The sequence below is a fragment of the Lepisosteus platostomus genome, chromosome 22, assembly GCF_059453375.1.
Source record: "Lepisosteus platostomus isolate fLepPlt1 chromosome 22, fLepPlt1.hap1, whole genome shotgun sequence".
Taxonomy (NCBI): domain Eukaryota; kingdom Metazoa; phylum Chordata; class Actinopteri; order Semionotiformes; family Lepisosteidae; genus Lepisosteus; species Lepisosteus platostomus.
Window position 1 is genome coordinate 14,966,917 of NC_142632.1, and position 10,600 is coordinate 14,977,516.

General features: G+C 41.2%; 1 protein-coding gene across 11 annotated transcripts in view; it reads right to left on the reverse strand.

Moving 5' to 3' along the window:
• Window positions 1-994, reverse strand: part of tspoap1 (TSPO associated protein 1) — a 93,127-nt gene extending 92,133 nt beyond the window's left edge. For 5 of the 11 annotated variants that reach the window (XM_088616554.1, XM_088616547.1, XM_088616543.1 and 2 more), the window contains exon 1: window positions 723-992. The gene's annotated coding sequence lies outside the window, so the exon portion shown is untranslated. Of the gene's footprint in view, window positions 1-722 lie in introns of all 11 variants that reach the window. The other 6 variants (XM_088616549.1, XM_088616545.1, XM_088616544.1 and 3 more) reach the window with 3 other exon arrangements.
• Window positions 995-10,600: the final 9,606 nt, after the last annotated feature.

The following is a 10,600-nucleotide window of genomic DNA, read 5'->3' on the forward strand; positions in this document are numbered from 1 at the left end:
CTTGATTTAAATTTCAATATCATCAAGCAGCAAGCGACGAGAACTGGAGCACTTGTCTCAGTTTAATTTGGGCGTATTTTACCGCTAGGAAAAAGCCAGGTTACTGTTCAACTATCAGAAGCGACTCCCCTCCTGCATGAAAACCGCCAGTCCAGTGCAGTTGCTATGCAGACACAATACTCTAGGCTGTAGCGGTTGCTATGCATGTCACAAATTTGCAATTACGTTAATTGAATAAGCAACAGTTAGATACCTCTTATGCGCGAAAAACAATTAACAGAACTGGAATATACTTTTACACAGAATCTTAGAAGATCTGGCACTTTTTACAAGTGGCAATTCATACCAGCAGTTTTCTTTGCTGAAAGTAGAGGGTCATTTAATAATAATACAAGTTGTCAAAAAAAATCAACATGTCACCAGCTGTGGATTGTCGTCCTCGGTTTAACTTTCAGATCATTTTTGGCGTGCCCGAAAATAACTCGGGAGTCTAATAATGTTGTAAAATAAATTCTGCCAAATTTGAAGTGTGTTTGATGACGTTATTATGGGGGGGAAAAGGGTTTTTAAAACACGGCGAAACAAAGGTCTACATTTGGAATATATGCACCCGGTGTGTCGCATACGCCGTAATTTGGGATTCGGTGATAGAATGTAGTTCACTGTTCTAAAGTTGAACACAGAAGAAAGAGAGAGAGGAAAAAAAACGCATACAAACTTACCTTCTACAATACTCTGGGGGAAACTGTAACAATTCTGTGCGCTACTTTAAAAACGATAGCTCAACACGAAACGGAAGAGTTTGCTCGTCAAAGCCTGAAACGCACAGGCAGTGCTGGGAACAGGTGATGGTATTTGTGTACTCGCGGAATCGATCAACAATTACATTGTATATCCGGACAGAGAGAAACTAAGTAGCCGCTACACTAAACCGCTACAAACAACCAGCCCTCGCTTCTCACCGCCCCGTCATCAGGATGTGGAGACCATGAGCTGCAAACCTAGCGACTACTAGCGGCAGTAGCTCAGAGGGGGCTCCGGTCACTTGGTGCAATTCCTCCTTTTTCCACAAGCTACAGGAATATTTATTCCAAGGCGCACCAAGATACCAAACCACCCACATCGATCCGAGAAACGTGCAAGTACAGCACGTCACGGTGACCGTGCGTTCTCTTCCAAAGCGCAGGCCTTACAATTGCACATTCAGAAGAGCTCCCAGCGTTGCCAAAGCAACAATTAGGGGGAAAAAAAACGTTTGCAATTACAAGAAATCATTGCTATTGGTCACACAACACAAAATCAACAACCCGTGTGTGATCAAAAAGACAGCTAGAATTAGAAACACGGTTTTGCCACTTCTTGAAAAACGAAAACACACATTTCATAATAATAATAATAAGAAGAAGAAGAAGAAGATGAAGGAAAATACTTCATACTTTTAATTATTCAATTATAAAGGCCGGTATACATACTGTACAGTTTTAAGCTATGCATGACCGTTTAACACAATCGTCTCATCTCAGTTTCGGACTTCCAGAGCAATGGAGTCAGTGTTTGTGAGACAGCCCACCTCCTCTTTCAGGCACTCTGCCCTGTAGCAATACACTAGACAGTGCCATTAGAAATTAAATTTGGGGTTCACTTAGACATTTCAGGGTAATTCTGTGTGCCAGTGATTATCGACCACTATCAACAAAACATTATCCTATCTGCTGTTTTGATTACCAACTACCAACACAGTTCCACTAGGTTTTCTAACACTATAATATCGGGTGTCGTCGCAGGTGTGGATGAGAAAAAACTATCTTTTCGAATCCCTAACTGGGTTTTTGCCCTGTCATATCCTCCTCGAATGCTTTCACCGCAGTGCTATTATTTCGCTAACGATTGGAAAAAGCAAAACGCAAAAGAATGCCCATTATCATGTTTGTTTGATTGTTTGTTTGTTTGTTTGTTTGTTTGTTTTTCCTATATTGTCTATTTATTTGTAAATCACATAGCTGAGGACGAATCGTGGTCGATACAGTCCAGAGGCTTCGGGAACATCGTTCTTATTGCATTTGCTGTAAAATATGTAGTTCTGTCTTGAAAAACATGTCTACAAAGCTGCTTGTTGTTAGAGCCACTGCTGGAACATCTCGTTTCTTCTTCTTGGTCTCTAAACTCCAGCAGAGGGCGTTTCAATCCAATTTACACACGTGATGAAGTCAGGAAAAATGTGCGACCCACACGGGATAAAAACAAGCTACTGTGTTAGCTTACTGGCAGAGGGGAAAAGGAAACTGTGATCTTGTAGGGTTAAAAAATACCTCAGGTTTAAGAAGCAGTAAACACTGATGAACTCTATTTGTGACCTGTAACTAATTTCAGTTAGTTTAGGTGTCCTCCTTAGCAAAATCAGCCAGTTATGACAAACGAGAGGACTGTCGTCTCAGCCAGATAAATGCCTGCCTATAGCGAGGCTTGAAGATGAAACTCTCCATTCTTGTTGCTTTGGCACAGGATAAGTGACAATGACTGTGTGTGTGTGAGGGAGGGAGGCGACAGTCCTTAGCCTTCAGTCCTCTGTGGTATCACTGAATTACAATCCAACAGGAGAACAGACACATAGATCCAAAATGGAACATCCAGCAAAATAAGAAATTCAGTGATGAGCGTAAAAAGAAGCATTATCAGATCTTGCCTCAGGATGTACAATTACTGGAGAGTAACAATGAAATTACTGGATTGACAGTCCTATTTGTTGAAAACATGATCATACGGAAATTATCAGTTCCTCTATGGCTATTTTTTCCTGTGTGCTTTGCCAGACTCTCATGTACAGTAAACTGAATAGCTGGTCTTGAATGATCCTGTAATTTTAAAAGTTCCCAGATAAGATGACAATACGAATACCTTTATTTAGTATTAGATATTCCGTAATTTGTAGAGTATATATACTCTTAAAAGGATATCTTGGCCAAATAGTTTGGGGCTAAGATCTTGATTTCTGATGTGAGGTACTGTAGATGTATCTGTTACTGGTTTTGCTATGATACCTGACTCAGGGTCTCTTCAACATTCCTCTTATATTCTGCGATCTGACAAAGGCTCAGCTGGACTCCAAAGAATATTCTTTCCATTGCAGCTTGTACTCTTGGTGAAAGTAAAACAGGTGCTGTTCGATATAATTGGCTGCCAAGAAGTTACTAAATCTGACATTTTCTTTAAAATCACATGTTCTTTAAACTTTTACTTTTGAGAGAACAGAAAAACTTTGGCAGAAAATGTTAATATATTGCTTATTTAGCTTTGAATGTAAATGGTTTGATGTCAGATTCAATTTTAAAAAGGATCTCCTTTCTGCAGTCAGTGATTAAGCCCCTTGTGTTTACGATCAGTAAATGAAATGTCCAGTACTGCAGTGTATTTTCTATTTACACACTTCTGTATTTCTTTAGATACCAGCAACATACTCTTGAACCCAATGTACTGCAGTGGAACACTCTGGGTCTTAGCTTGGTCATCAAGCACATACAGTAGGTGGTAGAGAAAGAGTTTACATGTGTCACTGAGCTAGATGTAAATATATAGATGTACTGTATAGATTAACTGAGGACAGTAATGAGGATCACCTGTCAATAAATTAATTAGCTTAAATTAACACACCAGAAGAAGGCTCCACAGCCAAAATATTGTGTTTCCTTTCTTTTCAGCATGGAATAAACTTTTTACCTGTTCCTTTGCAGCCTACGCATGGTGACGCAGCTACCTACTTGAATAAATTAATTAGACATGACTGGTAAATATTGAATTTTCTGCTACAAAACATTGGCTGCTCATATAAATTTTATCCTGAGTTGGTATGATCATTATAACCAATGTGAATTAAATATTACTGAATGTTAAGCTTGGATTCATCTTACCCAAATTAAGTCATACTAATAACAGTCAAAGTTATAACTACAGGAAACATGCAAGGAGGCTTTGAGTGAATTGTCGGTGCTCATAGCTTCCATCTGTAGTGTCTTATTGTACCTAAGATGACCAAGCCCTGTGCACAGAAGCATACACTGCGATATACAATCATATCTATACCTAGATACACATACAGTCTGACAGAGGTGTGACAAATAAAGTGCTTTCTGACAGTCATGTGCAGATTTCAGATTCTGGTTTCTGATGCAGTCCTGCTAGGCCTTTTCTCCTGTAGTATTCAGGGCATTGTATCAGTTTTCCCGCTGTCCTGTTGCAAACAATAAGCTCTATTTCCCTGTGCTTTTGTTGTGTTCATTTTTTATGCAACCTACTTTCTCGTATAAACGTGTTGTTGATAAGCGGGCTGGATGCCCAGAATTCTTTAATTCCTAGGCTTTAATATCTCTGAGCGCTCCTCAACACTGTGACCTTTTGAGTGCCATTTGCACGGCCCATTCAGTTCTGAAATCCAATCAGCTGCAGCCCCTCTTCAAATGGAAGTTTGAGTTTTCACCGCGGCGAAACTCAGTTAAAAATTTGCCTGTGTCTGAGTCTGTTAGAAACCCCGTCAGCTTCGGTGTAGTCTACTTTCTGATTTGTTTGAGAATGCAATAATACTGTATGACTTAGAGATGACTATGACATTTTTATATCCTTACATTATTGTACAAATTGTATCATTTTCAAATAACATTTACGTGGATAAGGATGTCTGTTAAATAGGTCTGTGCATGAAAAGATTTAGCAACATACAATAAGAGCATAAGAAGAATAAACAAACAGTTACTGGCCCATTTTGTAGTTAATGTGTAAGCTGATTGATCCAAGGATCTCTTCCAGGTGTAATTTTGAAAGAAACCAGGAAATCAGCAACTTGGTAGCTTGTTCCATACTCCCACAACCTTTTGGATAAAAAAAGTGCTCCTTTAAGTACACTCCCTTATAGTTTCCACTTGTGTCCTATAAGAAGATACTAACTCTATTCTTTTAGAACTCAATTTGTTTTGGAAATTTGCTCGTCTCTTCAGGGTCCTTATCACAGATGTTGTTAGAATTAATTATTGAACGGATAGGGATTCACGAACCTGGTTCTGCAGCACCTCACATCTGGGTTTCATTCCAGCTGAATGTGCTCACATAATCAAAGCCATATGAACTATGAACTAACACGTTGATTGATTGGTATATTTGGAAGTTGTTTGCTACTCAAAAGCTGGGATAAGACAGCTGTCCATTTTCTAACTGCTTCTTCCAACTGGGGGTCATGGGGGAGCCAGAGCTTGTCCCAGTGACCAACAGGCACAGGGCAGGGTACACCCTGGACAGGACACCTTCACACACTCTCACCAGGGCCAGTTTCCCCAGAAGCCAGTGGAATCACGGGCATGTGAGAGGAAACCCAGGTGAACACAGGGATAACATACAAACTCCATGCAGATACTACCCCAGGAACTGAACCCAGGGCCCAAGCGCTGTGAGGCAACAATGCTAACCTCTGTGCCACCATACCCCCCCTGTAAATGCATCATGAGACAAAAGTATTCATTTCTTAATTGCAGTGTTTTTATAGTTAGCTGGTTAATGGTGCTTCAAGAGAAGCACTGCATAGTGGATGGGTGCTGTTGCCCCATATCTCTGGGGCTCTGGATTGATTCCAGATGGGATCTCTGTGGAGTTTGCATGGTTCTCCTATGTTCATGTGAGTTTTTCTTAGTGCTGCAGTTTTCTCCCACCTTCCAAAGACATGCAGATCAAATTGATTGGTTGGATAGGCTGATTGGTTTCTATATTGCTACTATGCCTGTGTGCCCTGTAGTGGGCTGGCCTCATGCCCAAGGTGTGGCTTTGCACTCTGTGCCTCCTGGGTGCACTGCCACAACCCTTTTCAGGAATGATCAGCTTTCTCCTGACGGATGGACGTACTAGGAGGACCTAAACTCTGCTCTCCATTAAACAGAGTGGGCTACAAAGTGGTATTGTTTTAAAACTAAAGCTGTCAGACCTTTTGGTTCTGTTATTCTAAACGCACCATAAATTGCAAGTGAAACTTTGCCGCTGGCCTCAGTTTCTGAACCTACAATTTAGCAAAATCTGTAAAATGATGCGAGCAGTAACTCGCAAGCAGCAAAACTGGCCCCACTACACCTGCTAAACACCAGACTTGGAATCATAAACCACAACGTCCTGCATATCTATCTGCCCAAAGCCTTAAAAAAATGCTAAAGGCTAAACCATCAGATGTGGATGTGTTTGTGCCCATTGTTTTCTGTTGTTTTGTTTTCGGTCCCTGGCTCAAGACCACTCATTTTAATTTGTCTTGAGACCTTGTGATGTGTGTCTACTGTACATCCCCTTACGATTACAAGCATCTATACCGCCCTGATTCTCCTCTGGTCCCCTCAATCAGGCAGCTGTGCCTTTCACTTCGCAAAATGTTCCCCCTTATGCAACTCTTTGTACTGTAACTGTACAGCCTCAGATGGTCAGGACCGCACCTTCTCTGAGAGCTGGCTGAAACCGGAGATGCTCAGATATTGTGATGTGTTGCCTTTCAGCTTGCTTTTTCCTTTTAAGCACATCTAGGAGATATTGGGTGTAAGGACATTAACATACAATGGGGTTTTTACGTAATCATTGCCACTGAAACCTGGTACTTATATGCACTGAAGGTGAAAGAGATGAAAGATCTGAGTTCTCCTGTTGCCGGACGAGTTTTTTTCCCCAACTTGTTTTTTTCACACAAAGTTCCTACGTTTGTCCCTGTGAATCAGTGAACAGCCTTGGGAGGAAAACGTCTGCGAGTTGCTTGAAATCTCAAGAAAAAGGCAAGCTTTGCTTGACACTTCTGGGGGACTTTTCTAGTGGAATACATAAAAATAAGGTATGTGGCTTCGATCTTTTGCAAAGTTGATGATCCAATAAATTCAGATTGAAGAGATAGTGGTTTCTGAACGGTTTTCACATGCAGGACAATTGAAGTAAACATTGAGTTAAAATAACAAAATGTACATTTATTGCTACTTATATTGTTGGAAATGACATGTGTCTGCTTGGAACAAACAACATCATTGTTGAGGCTTGAACTGTTAGGGGTTTGTAAGGCTAAAAACGATCCAGGTGCCATGATAACCTAGGTTAAAGTGCAATAAATATACCAATTTGTGTAGTTATAAACAGTATGTCTACAATTTTATAAAGTCAACCAAGCTGTACTGTATGTATAATTGCAGGGCACGGACAGGACTTGACATATAACACTTTTGTGCAAGAAACTTCACACAGCATATTCTGGGTCTGATACCAAACAAAATATACAGGTAGATGCGGAACTTCACACAATGTAAGTTGGCAAAAATCCCGCTTCTCTCCTAATGCAGTTTTATTTCAGGAGAACGGTCATTTTCTCTTGTTGATGGAGGAAAGGCACTTGTTAACAGGTGATCTTAGTTCAATTCACAACTAGAGGAAAACTCTGACTTCCTCACAGATTTGGAGGACCGGGTCCAGGAAATGAAAAGCCGGAGAAAAATTCCTCCTTGGCCTTTTGAGAGAGTGTTATTCTTCTGGTTATCTCTGACTTTTGCGGGTATTTGTAGGGCTGAGATCTTTCAGCTATTTCTCAGCATGGAGAGAAAGAGGAGGGAGGGGAAGCTGAGCACACACAAAAGACAACATTATTCCCTTGCGGATCCCCGCTACATCCTGCATGAATGGAGTATTGAAAAACATAACATTAGGGACTAGATTATTTTTCATCCTTCATAACTAAACCATTTGTCTGCAAGGTTTCAAGTGGTTTGTTAGCATGGCGCTCAAGTAGGATGGCTCTTTCTGGTAGTGTTTCAGCTCCTAATTGAGCACTTCATATAGATACAATGTGTCCCCCCACGTTCCCTTGTACAAAGTTGCTTTCCTGTGCCCTTGTTTCATTTAAGCTTCCTTGTGTTTAAAGAACAAAAGCAGAGCGTGAGTTACAATTTTATTGTTGGGAACAGAACAAGTCATGGGGACGTCAACGACACAAGCAGAAGAGGGATCTGTATCATTTTTGTAGCTCACAGGTGGCCCTCGCGCAGATGAGCAGAATAAATAGATTTAACTTTAGTTATTAAAGCATAGAAATCAAGCAGAGCCTGCGCATGTAAAGTACATGTGCAAACTGTGCATCTGATGTACTCATTCAGTAGCACTTGTATTTAACACCATTCACCATGAGCTTTTTTTCTGATGTCCGCTGTCTCTCCTAGGAAAGGTCAAATTCTCCACTGTAGGTTTCACTCAGAACTGTATCCCCACGCTCCCTTAATCGGCTAGACACTGCAGGCAGCCTTATATTTGCTGCTCAATATCCAGGAAGAGCAAAGACATTTCGGGCATTTAGTATATTTACTTCTGATGCCACATGCTGTATGGTAAACCCATGTATTAAAAGCAACCCGAGATGTTCTTAAAAGAGCAAAAGAGTTCCAAGGCAATCCTCCAGCTCTCATTGTGTGTGACTCTATAAAGATTGCATTACAGGGCTTGTGACTACTGTAACTCCAGAACACAGCCAGCAGAAGCCATCGAATCTGCTGTGAAGCACACACCTTCTGTCTGTAATGGCATGTTGTTCTGGTCTTGGGTTTTGCAATCACAACAGTCTCTTGTGGCAAGTGAATATCCTGTTTTATACAGGAAAACAGCATCTTTAAACAGTGTCTTTCATTCCCAGCCTGTCTTATTCTACAATACCACCATGTGCTACTGAACAACAAGCCTGACAGAGTCACTTGTTACTGTGTTCCATTCACAACACAGATTAAAAAAAACAAAACACTAGCTCCAGTAAGTGATGGCTGGAACTAATAGATATCGCATCTGGATTTTGTAATCACTGCACTCCTCCTCTGAGCTGGAAGGCTGTCAATCAATTGACCATTACGCAGTCTGTGAAAATCACTGCTCATTCACTGGAACAAGCAGAACTTACCAAAGACAAACTGCAAGTTTATTAAGTAAGTTACTGTTGAAATTCACTGCTCATGGCGGGTTTTATCAGCAATCATTACTGCATATTGCTTTGTTAAAGGTGAGGATGCTAATTTGGATTAGGTATTTCCTAATGGGCGCTTCCAATAAATGGAAATATTTGCAAGCTTACAATGACTTACAGAAGGGCTGAAGGGCTTTTTACCTTGATTTTTAAAATAAATGTATATTAATTCTCCCACGTCTGACCAGGGTGGTCGTTAACTGGCATGACTGTGTTGCAGGAGCAAAGGAGAAGGCTCCAGCAGCCTTCCATCACAAAGACATCTCCAGTGAAGCTGTCAGAAGAGGAAATGAGAGGCAACAGCCCAGACAATCTGCTCAGGGGCTGGAGGCCTGCCATCTGGCTGCTGGCCTTGTTCCTAATGTCTCTTCTCATCGTGATTTTAATGAGTTGCATCCTCCAGTTCGGTAAGTCCTTCAATGTAGCCTTATGAAATGCTAGTAACTGGAAAAAAATAGAGTACCTACTGTAGATTACAAAGGCAAAAGGTATTTAATGTTAAAGTTTTGACCCAGGCCTCACACTCCCAAGGTTGTCTGCCTTGTCAGCTTTTTATGGAAGTGCTGACGTGCAGAGTGAGGAATGCTTCCAACAAACAGTGGAAAGGCCGCATCGTGGCACAGCTTTGAAAAACAGGCACTGTTGCTGGTTTAGGAGCTGCCTTTCTGTATCGAGAGCGTTCTTTCAGGACCCTATGCAGAAGACACGATCCGGGGAAGAGTGGGGGAAAACACGGGGAAAAAGCATGCGGGAGTCGGGAATGAAAACAGGGGGCGTGTCCATGGTGCGTTGGTGTTCGGGCGAGGTGTGGCCGAGGCAAACAGTCCAGAAACAAGTCCAAGGGGGAATCCGAGAGAAAGCGAAAATCCAAAATCAGGCGGTCCATCCAAGACGAACAGAATAAAAAGTATCTCACTCAAGATACAACAGCATTGTCTTCAACCAGACTTGACCCCTCCACCTACCAGAGATGAGTCCAGAAACCTCCTCATTATGCTATACTCTTTCGAGGGGTGTACTCTAGAAAAAGTCATCTTAAAAAGTCAACAGTACGTGCAGGTACCTCTGTGCCTGATGTAGCTACCAATTTCTTTTCCTTGCCCAGCAAGGAAACAACAGGAGATTATTTGGCTCATCTAGTCCCTTTGGTAGTTGGTAGCTTATTGATTCCAGGGTCTCATCCAGCCATTTCTTTAAAGAATCCTTGGGTATTGCCTTTAACAATATGCCTGGGCAGCTGATTCCACACTCCCACCACTCTTCGGGTAAAGAAGAGCCTTGTGTTCGTATTTTTAAATGCACATCCACTTCAGAAATTCAGAAAATGCTCAGACAAGCTTTGCCAGCCTGACCTTGCTCATCCAGATCATCATGAACTAAAGACTCTAAAATCCCGAAGAGTGGTTTCATCTCATTCCACAATGAGTGAGTTAGCTTCAAACATGGAAAGATCATGCAGTTGCTTTACTGTTGATTAATCACCAAAGAACTAAAAAATGTAAAAATTTAAAAAATATTTTAGTCAGTATTCATGCCTGTGTGTGTCAGAGATCAGTTGTATTTTTATAAAGCATTTTTTCTTGTTAATTTGTGTTTCTTAACTTTTAA